At 35.9% G+C, this 12,216-nt stretch overlaps 1 pseudogene; it reads right to left on the bottom strand.

The window, feature by feature from the left end:
* LOC148593740 (uncharacterized) overlaps window positions 1-11,713 on the bottom strand; it is a 119,973-nt pseudogene extending 108,260 nt beyond the window's left edge.
* Window positions 11,714-12,216: the final 503 nt, after the last annotated feature.

The following is a 12,216-nucleotide window of genomic DNA, read 5'->3' as shown; positions in this document are numbered from 1 at the left end:
ACTTAATAATAAAATTATAAATAATAAAATAATAATAAAAAATTAATATAAAATGAAATAAAAAGAAAATAATAAAAATATAAAAAATAGCACTAAGCTACAAGGAAAACATGACTTTCCTCATCTCATCTCAACTGTTACTACCTGATAACCATTTTTTTTTCATTTTTAAGAGATAAAAATGAAAAACAAGTTAAAAACAATTGTTAAAATAAAAATAAATCCTAAAAGCCTTTTTTCTAAAAAAAAAAAAAAAAAAAAAAAAGTAAAGGAACATTTAGAAGGCATAAAATAAAATTGGGGAGTCAATGATTAAAGTGGATAAGTAATAAAATAACAGTGATTGGAGTATGAACTAGATATCACTAAAACCATGAACTAAATGGACCTTTGATCCAGTTTAGCACAGCTATATTAAATGTTTTAATATAAAACTTGATCAGACATTTCATTAGACCTTATATCCTACCTAAATCTATCATTCTTAATAAAGTCATCCTTCTCCTTTCAGTATAAAAATCTCCTTCTAGCTTTATGAATCCTGAACAAACTATATTTTATTTATAATCTGTGATATCCATGATAAAGAAATTCTATTTGTAAGTGCAAGTCCTGCAAAAAAAAATCTTAAAACAACTGTGGCTTGGCACACTTATTTTTTTGTATTGACAACGTTCTTAATATATTCAAATATTTTACATTTTACAAATTGTTTTATACAATGAATCTTGATTTCACGTTTCCTAGAAAATCCCTCTTATGGCCATAGGCCGGATCAGGGAAAGATGAAAGCCCACAGATTTATACAATATAGATTTCCTTTCTGTGCAAAAAGTGTATTTATTTGCCCCAATCAGATATTTGTAAGTATTGCTCACATCCCCCCCAAGCCATCTCTTCTTAAGGCCAAACAATTGCTGATTTAAAAATCCCTACTTAGCTGCAGGAGGGACTTTTTTAGAGGATGATCTATATTATGGAATACTGTGAAGGAAGAAAACCTTGTTATCTCACATGTTTCATTTTAAGTACATGTGACTTAAAATAACACAGACTCTTCTCCTTCCTCCAGTAAACTGTGAGTATTGAAAGAAATTTGCAGTATTCAATATGGGCTACTGCGTTGTTTTCAGCACTATTCAATAGGATATTAGTTAGTGTACTTTGCCATATGCCTTACACTCCTACTCCATCTGTTATCCAAGGAGACTTCCCTCTCCCTCAAGAAGATCACACCTCCTTCTCATCATGTCATAAAATCCAGTTGCAGAAGTATATGCCCTGGACTTGGCAGCTGGAAAGCAGTTTAATGCTATTAAGGCAGAGCTAAACTTCCCATCCTGAGAAAAGGCTTAATATAATCAAATATTGATATGTAAAATGAAGACAGGTATCTGTGAGGCTATTATGTTACTTTCTCGTTACAGTCAATAAAGAAAAAGAGGCAAATTTCATTTATAGACAAAATCTTTCTTTATTTCTCAACATTTTCTCATAGAAATAACAAAGAAACAGTGACTAAATGTGCGCTATTAATTATATTAATTTGAAAAGTTTTCAGATACCCAAATCAGGACAGAGGAATTATGCCTAGGAGCTTCTCTGTCTCTTCATTTAATACAAATAGTGTTTGCATTTGATGTTGATAGCTGAACTGAACATGCTTCAGTTAGGTGAATGAGTTTTAGTGTGTGTATTTAATTAGTACTGCCTCCCTATACACTCTGGGGTATTATAACATGGAGCACATAATTATGTCATAGTTTCTATAAAAACCAAAGAAAAAATGAGCCATCTAATAAATTTCCAATATAAGTTATTTCAGTATTCTATTCATTACCATGTAGTAATTTAGTTAAATACTTTGCAGTGTGGCTTAAAACACGATTGAGAAGGGTTCTTCCTAGTATAGCCATTTTACCTTGATACAACCTACAGTAGTGTGTAGCCATTCATAGAAATATTCATCATGACAGCTCTGTGCTCTTTTTGCCTATAAATGAAAATTTAAGTTTTAGCAATTTTCACGGGAGCCAGTAAAAAAAGATAAAGTTTTGAAATGAATGCTCATACAGTAACTGCTTGCTAGTGTTTCTCAGTTGCGGAGAGAATTGGGGAAAGGCTGAGGGACAGCCTGAAGCTGGCCATATTGATGCCCAAGATCCGTATGTCCTAGGGTCAAGCCCAGTTTGCTTATTTTTTGGCAAGCAAGCAATCCTGCCAATCATTTGTGAAGCAGACTCTTAACAGCAGCCTTTTCTGAGTGGATTTTTTGACTATAAGAGGACAATTGCAAATTTAAGTCTTTAGGCCTAATATCAGGTAGCCAATCGTGAAGAATTATCAATGAAGTTTTCATTAAAATATTTTCCTGAAATTTTTGATATTTTAAAACAAGATTAAAAGAGGAAAATGATGGACAGTGGTGTAGATGGAAGTATGCTAGTAGTAGGAGCTCCTCAGTTCATCAGAATTGATGGATGCAGCATGCACCAGAAGATATGGTATTGGTCTCCTGCTGTGCAGCTTCACCACTTACAGAGCAGCTGGATTAACTCTGTAAGTAGTCTAGTAATTCGGCAAAACACTGCTTTGCTTAAAACGAACATCAGATCTTCCTAATTAGGATGAACTTAAGAATATGAATTCTTTTTTTTTTTTTTCTTCTCTTCAAAATGTAATACAACTCACAAATATGACTGATGGGTTCTTTAAATTCAAAACAACAAGATTATAAAAGCTATGTAAAGAGACGAGTTCTCCCTAAAAATTAAAACTCCTCTCTGTCTAGGCTACCTCTAAATGACTTGATATGAGACCGAAAAGGTAATATGCAATTCTTTGCTAACACACATGCTTAGAATAGAGCGCTTACAAAGTATCTGTCAGTCTACTGTTACATCATTCCTGAGGAAATTTTCTGAAACCATGGGGGCTTGATTCACTGCTCATTAAGCATCGGTGTTGAAAGGAACATGAGATGCTTCAGAGAGCCATCTGGCCTCTAGCTGCTTCCCCAGAAGTGTGCAGATCTCCCACAGGTTTGTCTCATATCTGACAGGCATCTGTTTTAACGTCTTGAATACATGATGACATCTCAAATGTCTTCAGGCAACCAAATTAAGCTTCAATAAGTGGTATCCATTTCTAGGCTGTACAGACTGATTTCTGATGACTAAATATCAATTATTCATATAAAACATAAGCTCCTACTTTAGCCAATGGAGATCTAGGGATTGATAGCTTAAGCATAAATATCTAAAGTCATCTGAAATGCTCTGGTATATCCAAATATCTTTGTAAAACTGGCAGATAGGCTATGATTCCTGTGAGAGAACCATGCTTTTCTGCAATGATAACCGGAAGATAGCTGGGCTGTCCAAGGCATCTCAGATATCATCACTAGACGCCTGTAAGTGGCAGATGTGCCTGTAACTGAGATGAACTTCTTCATTTCCTATTTCTGGTTACATTCATTTCAATGAGAGTTTAGACATATACACTCATCCCATGTACATGTGTCTCCAACACTGCAAATTCATTGTTTGGAATAAACCTACCACAATGAACCCACCTCTGTCTCAACCCACATAAGTTTGTGTCACTTATGTTCATAACAGTCTTGCCTAGTTTAACTTTGCTTGTTTGGACATGTTATGACCCATTACACATCGGTACTGCATACATGTGTTTAACTATATGAAGAGACAGTAGGAAGTATATTACATTTTTATTCCGTATCTATAGTATTAGGTTGCTAGCAATATATTCTGATAAAATTGTAATTCCAATTAGGAATACATGAATAAGGATACTATATTTCATATAGTACAATATTATTATAACAAGTAAGGTTTAAAGAATGATTAACTTGAGTTCTTTGATTAGGGGTTTGTTCTGGATTTTACATGTGAGATTTTTGTGTATGGAGTTTATCAGGGTCTAAAAAATTGGACTTTATCAAGAATATGATTATGGTATGTAAAAGATACAGACATTTAGTGTTCTTCCACATTCTTTTTCCATCTGTAAATTCTGTTGCTAAACATGAATTAAACAAATGCCGGGTAAAAGTAAATAATTTAAAAAGTAAATAAATGGGATCTTGTATGCATTTTCAGAAGGTACAGTAACAGTATTAAAGTTATCACCATATTTGATATATACATTGATAAAAGCATTGATAAAATGCTTATGTAAAGTAGTCCATGACTGTGTATCTGATTATTGCCTAATTTCTTTTTTCTTTCCCAATCATTTTCATATATACACAAATGTTTATAAACACATCCATGGAGGGAAACCAATAAGGCTCAGAAGATCTTGAGCTAACAAACGAATTGCCTGAGGTCATACTTTCTTTTAATTATGTGTTTGCTGACAAAGAATATGACCTAGGGAAGAGTATAAGAGTCTGCACTTTCTGTGTAATGGCTACTGTTTCTTTGTCCTTCAAATATTCTCATGTTACTTTGTGTATCCCAGTCTCTAAACATGCCTTGTCAAATATCTCTTGGCAGAACATGGTAATCAGCTGCCAAACAATCTAGAAAATACAGGGAGTTACATAGCATTTAGACTGAGTATTGTTCTTGGCTAGAAATGCTAGATGTAGTGATTCTGTCTGTAAAATAACAAAAGTTACTATTTTGTAACCCTCACTCCAGTATTTCTTCTTACTAATTGCTGAAAACTAGACTTAACACAGGAAGTCAAGTGTAAGACCCACAGCATGATGTCAGAGAGAGCTCACAGGCTGGAAGGGATCCCAACAGGCTTTCTACAGCAATTTCATCAGCATCACAAACCAAGCATGCTTTCTGCTATGTGCATTTGCCATATGCACTTAGTTCTGTTTGACTATCCGGCTTCTTCAGGCTCTAAATATGTATTTCACAGGCATCCTAAGTAGAAGAAATAGTTAAGAGTTATATAAATCACCAGTTGTTTCTTGGCTACTTCCAGTGTAGTAGAAATACACACTTTCACACCAGGCTGTTCTGCTGGTCTCAGGGAATGTCATCAAGTGACTCATTCTTCTTTGTTGAATCAGACCAATGTACAAAAGCCAAGACTAGGTAAAAAAAGGTCTTTTCTTCTTCAAATGGCCTTCTGAGACCCTTTGTCAGTAGCTTCATGTCTTACTCTTGGGAACATAAAAAAGCAGTGTAGTACGTGCAGATAACTCGTCCTGATTCTGAAGGCCTTTGGTGAAAAGCAGGTTCAAGAAATTATTAAGTAGGTATTCGTCTCCTCCAAAGGACAGCAGACAGCTTGTTTAGGTGCAGGTACAGACACCAGCTTTCCTCTCAGCTGAGGTTGTGTGACTCACCAGAAATTCTGAAAATTTCTCCCCCTCTGCTGTCATAGCATTGCGGTGTATGTTGTAGATGGGAGTAGAAAGGTCTGTAGTTGAAACACTGGACTGGAAATTAAGAGTTGTCCATTGCAATAAATGTTTTTGACACTGGCTATGTCCATTTACATAAACAACAATACTTTTTTCTTTCTGTGTCTTTTTCTTATAAGAGGGTAGAGTCTTCACATATATGTTCACGTAAATGTTCACATAAGAAAGTACTTAATAATTTTAATTTATTAAAAAATGTAGGGAAAAGGAAAACCACTCAAAAGGAGAATTTGATCCAGATAGTAGCCATAAGAAAGATGAAATGTAAATACCCTTCTGTGTTTCTATATGGAATATACTTTTTCCCTGCTTTTGTAGGATTATTTGTAAAATTTACCAATGTCAGTATTATAAGCAGTCCCAAAATGACTCCAGTAAAAAAATATTTTATAGTATCATAATCCATGTATTAGACATTAGTTTCATTAGTAATTATATTTATTTGTCTTTGAAATGTTTGGTGGGAAGAAAAACAAAGACTCATAAAATGCTCTCCTGAACATCAAGTTAAAAAGTAAGGGATAAATTAGGTCTTGTGAAAATGATTCAGATTAATGTTATCTTTAAATAAAACAGAAAAGGACTCAAGTCAGCCCCTAAGGACTGCCCCAATATATAGCAGTTAACAGTATGAACATACATATATTTCTCTCTCTTTTCTCCTTTAAAGTTACAACACAGCTGTAATTTTACAGCTTTGTTAGAGTGAAACTCTTTGTTTTTAAGAAGAGTTAAGATCTTGGCAATGAGAATATGAGGGAGAATCCCAGAAAAATGGTAAGAAAATTTAAGAAATTTTAAACAAATAATAGAAAACTCACAGATTTTTTATTTCTAAGGCATACAAACTATAACACTGAAGTAGATGTTGTTGTTTTTGTATTTTATATACAGGAAAATAGCTAGCACCAATTTGGACAGGGACAGAATTGTCAGGGATGTTTTACATTTGTCCCTCATAGCATAGACCAGCAATTACTTCTATAGGAAAGTAAAATTGGAAGCAACATAGGAAAAAAAAAAAAAGGGTTAGACATCAGAATAGGAGAAGACTTACAATCAGGATCCAAGTAGACAATATGGGCAGACCAGAGTAGCTGAAAATCTTTGTAGTCTGACAGTTTTCGCTTGAGAGGGGTGGCTCAAGAGGATTCAGTGTTAAGCTTTGCAAGTATTTATGCGCCCAGCCTTTTTTCTTGTAGTGTCTGGGATTCTCCTTCACACTGTTACTATCAGGATGTTCTTAACTGCTCATAAGGTTAAATGTGATTCTCACTGCTTGGCAAATTCTAATTACCTATTTAGCATTAGCATTAGATTTCCCAACAGTTTTCATAAAGATTTTGTTTCCATCTCTGATGAGGGACATCATACATAGTTTTCCTAAATGCAGTGCTGGCTGTAAAGTCCTAGATAAATTAAAAACTTACCTCAATTTTCTGTACATGCTCTAAATCACTTACCCATTTCACTCTTTACCTATAGTGAGTCTCACATTTCTGCATTGCAAGGCAGTTTTAGATTAAATGTCTGCTGTGCAAGTTAACTTTAAACTATCAAAATCACCAAAGGCTTTAGCATGACCTATTTTAAAAAATAAGGCTACTTTTACTTATTTTCTTCCTAGGTATTGTAATTCAGTCCTCTTTAAAGCTTTTTTTTTTTTTTTTTTTTTTTTTTTTCCCAGAGCACTTCAGATACTGTGACACTTCTTTTTTCTTTTACTTGGGTAATTGTCTTACACCCTCTATACCAGGCATTGCTGAGATGATAAGTCTGAGCAATAAAGGCCAAACAGACTCTGTTTGATTCAGCAGTGATCAAACCAGAATGCTGCAGTTTCCATTTGTTCCTCTGCTTCCTAAGGACAGGTTTGAACATTCAGGGTTGTCATTTCCTCCAGCAAAGAAGATTTACCAACAGAACAATCTTCCTAGTCTGAAAAAAATCAGAGAGCAATTATAAGCATTCCATCATCTTACAGTTTTAGACAAATATCTGTATATATAAAAGCTAAAATTTCAATGTCAACCAGACTATGTAAATTATTGGCCTGAAACATGATGACAAAATAATCATTTAGATAATATATCTATTTTTGAACTGTATATCCCTGGCAGTAGCTTAGAATTAATGTCACAGCTATTCAGAATTCTGTTCTTCTGTGCATGCACAAACACTTTAGGAAGTGAGTTCTCTTCAGTAATATCTCAGGAAGAAAACAGCAAAAGTAATAAGCTTGTGTACCAACTGATTTCTATCCAGTGAGGTAAATTAACTTCTCTTGCCTGTCAAAGCAGTTTATGCATATAGGAAGTGCAAAACAAAGTGACTGAAATGTCACTTTTGAAATAAAACATTCACACTGCTTGCTCAGAATTAACAGGAGACATTTGAAGTACATTCCATATGCTAACACGTTACAGTATAGGAACTCACTAAACTCATTATAAATTTATAGATTGTTTTTTAAGATTAGTTCACTCTGAACTTCATGGCATTGCTATGATGGAACTATTGATATTTGATCATCTCTCAAATTACTTACGATATTTTACTGTTGTTGCCATTATTACTTCCTGCAGAGCTCCATATTTGTAAGAAATTCAAGAAAACTCATGTTATTCCTGGTAATCAGAATATTAGGTTGCATGTTGGTTTTCTATTTAAGATAAACAGTGCTGGTTAGTCAAATTATTCATCTAAAAGTACTCATGACAAAAGGTGTTCAAAATTGAATTTGGCTACATCTCAGTTGATAGCCTAATAAAATAATTCAGGGAGAGGTTAGATGATCTGCCAAATGCCAGAGAGTAGGTTTAGCACAGCTAGGAAAAATGAGAATTCGGATTGCTAAGGCTTAGATGGCAACAAATACTGTCAGTATTATGTGTATAGCAACAAGGAAAAAGGAAGTCAAAAGGGAAGATAAGCAGAACATCTTGTTGGATCAAAGTAATGAGACAAATTTTCTTTACATAAATACAAATACTCCTCCCCCAAACTTTCAAAGTGTAAAAGATCAATAGTTACTTAAGCTATATTGATTATATAAAACATTTAATGAAATTCACAATTTGCAATTCAAAACATGCTCCTTAAGGTCCTTAGCCCAGTCAAGTAATGGAAATCCACTTATTATTATTAATATGAAAAACCTCCTACACACATCCAAACTTTCAGAAAGAACTTCCTCAGCAATTAGAGTTAGGTAAAAACAGTCACCACAACATTAGCATTTGAATCACTTTTGAAAATGCATTTCAAATAATTACAGAAATCTGTTTGTTGACTTAGAACAAAATAGGGGATACATTAATCATAACTGTTCATCTTGAAGAAACAAATTCTGTAGGTATTCTTAAAGGATAAACAGAAGAACAGACACCGAGGACAGGTTCTAAGTGTATGCTTTTTGTATGTTTTTCTCACCTAAATAGGGGGATTACTTAGTTCTGTAAAAGAACATATAAAAACAAGTAACTAGCTAATAAAAAATCACTGCCTTCATTGAGCTCCTTTTAGCCATGATTTAAAACACAAAATGCGTACATCCTTACCAAAAACACATCCTTCCAAGAATGTTAAATAATTCTTTTAAGACTACAATTATTTAAAATCTCAAATTACATTTAGATTAAGAACCCTCATATACTTTACATGTGCATATATATATTACTGGTCACTAACATTGAAATAACTGGTCCTGATAGAATTAATCACAGATTAGTAGTAATTACATGTAGAAATGTATGAAATTTACAATTTCTATATTTACCACAAGCTGTCATCATAACTGTGACGAGATGCATTTCCCTGAATTTAAAATATTGGTAGGATTTGCGTACTAGCACTTGTTTACATAAATATTGCCAGGTTGCATCTTCTAGTGTTTTCCAATAGCCAAGAGTATACAATTTCCAGGATTTACCATGACTTGTCTGTGGATAGATTACAATCAAATAAAACGTTTTCCTGAATCTTTACTGATTTTTAACTTAAAAAAACCCCTCATATATACTTAAGATGCATTTCATTAAACATAGTTTTGTATTCTTGTATAATATCAGGATTTAAGATAGAAAGAGTATACCATTGGAATGCAATGAAGAATTCTTTATTTTGGACTTTAAGTTCTGTTGTCATCAAGGCAAATTCTTTTCAATTTATTCCTAGAATATTCCAGAATAAAATCATACCTTACTATGTATTCATATATCCATCCACCCATCCATCCATCCATCCATCCATCCATCCATCCATCCATCCATCCTTTTGTCTTCTAATTCGCTGACCTATCCTGAATGGGTCATTTTCAATAAGAAAAGGTAAAAATGTTTTTTTTTTTCTTGTTTTTTTTTTTCTTTCCTTTTTACATATTTCTCTGGTATTTTAGTTTATTTTAAGAAGCATAATTTTCCAAACATATTTAATTCATTGCACTTCAGAGATGTTGTGCTCTAGGTGTCCCTGCTGGGTTGGACTACATGATCTATAGAGGTCCCTTCCAACCTTACCATTCTGTGATTCTGTGACTCTGTGACTCTATATTTTTGTTAAAAAAAAAGCATTCAAAAGATAATCTTATAGTACCCAATCATTAAATTTAGTAATAATTTTTGGTGTGCTTTCTGAGGCTGAATGTTATTTTCAAATAATGTTCTGTATAACAAATCATACTCCATTATCTATATTACTTAATTTCTCAATAATCTATCCCAGATGGCTTAACTGTTTATTCTATGGAATACAAACAGTTAATTTTGAACTAAAGCTGGAAAATCTGCAGGTATATATTTAGAAGCACATAGTCGCCTCTAAGTTCTTGCCAATATATTACATAATCACAGAATGGTTGAGGTTGGAAGGGACCTCTAGAGATCATCTAGTCCAACGGCCCTGCTCAAGCAGGGACACCTAGAGCATGCGGTGCCAGGTCGCATCCAGGTGAGTTTTGAAGATCTCCAGAGAAGGAGACTCCACGAGCTTTCTGGTCAGCCTGTTCTAGGGCTCTGTCATGAACAGAGGAAAGAAGTTCTTCCTCACATGGAATGGAACTTCATGTGTTTCATCTTGTAGTCATTAGCCCTTGTCCTATCACTGGCCACCACTGAGAACAGTTTGGCCCCATCCTCCCTACATTCTCCCCTCTCATATTTGTACACGTTGATAAGATCCCCTCTCAATCTTCTCTTCTCCAGGCTAAACAGGCCCAGCTTGTTTAGTCTTTTTCTCATACGATAGATGCTCCAGTCCCTTAATTATCTTTGTTGCTCTACATTGCACCCTTTCTAGAAGTTCCACGTCCCTCTTGTCCTGGGGAGCCCACAACTGCACACAATACTCCAAGGGTGGCCTCACCAGAGCTGAGGAGAGGGGAAAGATCACCTCCCTTAACCCACTGTCAACACTCCTCCTGATGCAGGCCAGGATCCTATTGGTCTTCTTGGCACAAGGGCACGTTGCTGACTCATGGTTAACTTGTCATCCTGGACTCCAAAATCCCTCTCCACAGAGCTGCTTTCCAGCAGGTCAACCCCTAGTGTGTACTGGTGTCTGGGTTTACTCCTCCCCAGGTGCAGGATCCTGCACTTGTCCATGTCGAATCTCATGAGGTTCCTCTCTACCCAACTCTCCATTCTGTACAGGTCCCTCTGAATGACAGCATAGCACTCTGGAGTGTCAAACCCTCCACCCAGTTTGGTATCATCTACAAACTTGCTGAGGCTTCACTCTGTCCCCTCATCCAAGCCACCACTGACCACAGGCCTCTAACTAGACTCGACCCCATTTATCACAACTCTCTGAGCTCTGCCATCCAGCCAGTTCTCAGTCCACCCCAGCATGCACTCATCTAACCCATACTTCCTGAGCTTCCCCATGAGAATGTTATGAAAAACTGTGTCAAAAGCCTTGCTGAAGTCAAGGTAGACAACATCCATGGCTCTTGGCTTTCCCATCGTCCATCCAGCCAGTCATCCCACCACAGAAGGCTATCAGACTGGTAAAACATGATTTCCTCTTGGTGAATCCATGCTAGCTACTCCTGATCACCTTCTTTTCCTGCTCATGCCTAGAGATGGTCTCTAAGATGAGCTGCTCCATAACCTTTTTGGGGATGGAAGTGAGGCTGACCGGCCTGTAGTTTCCTGATTCCTCCCTCTTGCCCTTTTTGAAGGCAGGAGTGATGTTGGCTTTCTTCCAGTCCTCTGGCACCTCGCCCACCCTCCATGACCACTCAAAGATGATGGAGAGCAGTTGAGCAATAACCCCTGCCAGTTCCCTCAGCGCTCTTGGGTGCATCCTCTCTTCCTTTCTCAACAGTTCTCTCTGCTGTCTTTGGGCTCTGTAGTTCATGGCGACTAGCCTTAGCAGTAAAGACAGAAGCAAAGAAGGCATTTAGTAACTCTGCCTTCTTTGTATCCTTGTACCAAGGTACCCTCCCCATTCAGCAGAGGACCAATGTTTTCCCAAGTTTTCCTCTTGCTGCTGATGTATTTGTAGAAGCCCTTCCTGTTGTCCCTGACATCTGCTAACTCTAATTCCAAATGGGCCTTGGCTTCCTTGTTGCGTCCCTGCATTCTCTGACAATGTTTCTATAATTCTTCCCATGTGTTCTATCCCTTTTTCCACATTATGTATGCACTGTTTTTCTCATTGAGTTTACCCAACAGCTCCCTGCCCAAACATGCAAGTTGCCCTCTCCTGCCCCACCTTGCTCGATTTCTTGTAGGAATGCACTGACTTAAGCTTGTAGAATGTGGTACTTGAATAGTAGCCAAATCTCCTGGATGTCCTTTCCTTCT

This window comes from Tinamus guttatus, unplaced genomic scaffold, assembly GCF_059628265.1.
Source record: "Tinamus guttatus ecotype Peru unplaced genomic scaffold, ASM5962826v1 Tinamus_guttatus_pri_ptg000335l, whole genome shotgun sequence".
NCBI classification, from domain to species: domain Eukaryota; kingdom Metazoa; phylum Chordata; class Aves; order Tinamiformes; family Tinamidae; genus Tinamus; species Tinamus guttatus.
Note: the sequence above shows the minus strand (reverse complement) of the source record. Positions and strands in the feature narration are given on the sequence as shown.